Genomic DNA, 1,985 nt, shown 5'->3' on the forward strand with positions numbered 1-1,985 from the left:
CGATCAACATGATCTCAAAGAATTCCGTGTAATGTTCACGGACTTAATTAATCTCCGAATCTGTGGTGGCATCACGGAATCGCCGACAATTCTGTGATGGGCTCACGGAAAAAAATCCGTGATGGGCTCACAGAAGTGATACCAATGTAAGTCAGTGACAGGCATCAGCCGTGCTCCACGCACGGATTCACTGGTTCAACACTTTAAATATGCCGACGCGATAATTTATCGTTATCATTATTGTTCAGAACTGGGTAGGTTTAGGGTAGGGGTGGGGTCAGGTACTCCAGTGAAAGTATAACTGCATCGGAGTCACTCTTTTCACGTGGTCCGATGCAGCGCTGGTGTTGAACCAGTGAATCCGTGCATGGACCACGGCTGATGCCTTCTGTGAGCCAATCACGGAATTTTCGGCGATTCTGTGATACCACCACAGATTCGTGGTTAATTAAGTCCGTGAACATTACACGGAATTCTGTGAGATCAGGTTGTTTGCGATGGATGGGTACTTTTTTTCGGATTCAGAAACAGGGGCATCATTCACTGCAATTATACAGATTGGAACAGACAGGACAATGTCGAATATAACTCCGAATGTGTTAGTCTGAAAGAGGAATGTCAGACACGCCTAGGATGACCTGAGGGTGAGTAAATCTTTGGCTAATTTTCATTTTTGGTTGAACTATCCCTTTAAGACACCATTTTGAACTTAAACTTACCCACATTGTGTTGTCTTTGAATATTGTCCATTCAGACTAACTTTCAAGTGAACTTCATTTCACATCAAAGTCCTTGGAGACCACTCAAATAAGCTCTTGAATGTAATTGTAGTACATTTTATATTTTATTTTATACAGTATGATGTATTGAATTTAACGTGGATGAAAACGAAGCTGTGAGGGACTGACTTTAAAATGGCACGCACTGTATTAAAGTCCTAAATCAGATAATTTTCACAACTCAAAAGTTTCAAAACGATTGTCTACTACAAGTTATTTTCTGAAAGGTGTTTCATCAGCTGAACAATGGGTATGTTGTCAGGACAATCAATTGAACGCACTGTATTTCTATCTCTCACAGCCTCGATTTTGTTACTGTCAAAAATTAAATACAATGCTACCCTGACTAAGGTGAATGTAAATAGGAAAAAGGAAACTAATATTCAATTTCAATTTAATGTTTTAAAGAAATTTAATTATTTAAAATGTTGTTGTTATCTTCTGAAATTTATGACAGTTCTGCATAAAATACCCAAAAGAAAAACTAAATGCACCTTCTTACGTTCTTATTTTTAATCTCTTCTTTCTCTGAGCATTATTATTTGTCCAAACCTCATACTGCAGTTGAATCTTTATAGAGCATACTATTTTTATTTATATTATAGCAGATACACATCAGCACACGTTTTCCAATATTTTCGATATTGGCTCAACGACTCAAATTCTTCATGGACATTAGCATTTGTCAAATATAAGAATTTATCATTGCTGGGAATAAACCTATTTTTAACTGTTTAATTTGTAGTCTCTGCTCTGTGTGGTTTATAGACAAAACATTAAGAGGGATCAGTGAAAATCCCTTCTTGGCAATCTGGTTGTTTAGGTATTTTTGTCCTCCCTTTGACTCTCTGAAATGAACAAAAAGTCTTAGTATTGAAAGTATTAATTTGCATAAAATGGAATAATAATTCAGTGGTTTTTGTATACGCTGCCATTCGAAAGTTTATTAAATTAACAGGCTATACCTTTATTCAGCAGAGGCACATTAAACTGATCAAATGACAGTAAATACATTTAAAATGTATTGTCAAATAAATGCTGCTCTTTTTAGCTTTTATATCAATCAAAGAATCATGAAAAAAATTAATCACAGTTTACACAAAATCGTTTTTAACATTGATAATAGTAAGAAATGTTTCTTGAGCACCAAATCATGTTGGAATTATTTCTGAAGGATCATGTGAAAACTTCAGCTTTGCAATGACA

The sequence above is a fragment of the Onychostoma macrolepis genome, chromosome 05 (genome assembly GCF_012432095.1).
Source record: "Onychostoma macrolepis isolate SWU-2019 chromosome 05, ASM1243209v1, whole genome shotgun sequence".
Classification (NCBI taxonomy): Eukaryota; Metazoa; Chordata; class Actinopteri; order Cypriniformes; family Cyprinidae; genus Onychostoma; species Onychostoma macrolepis.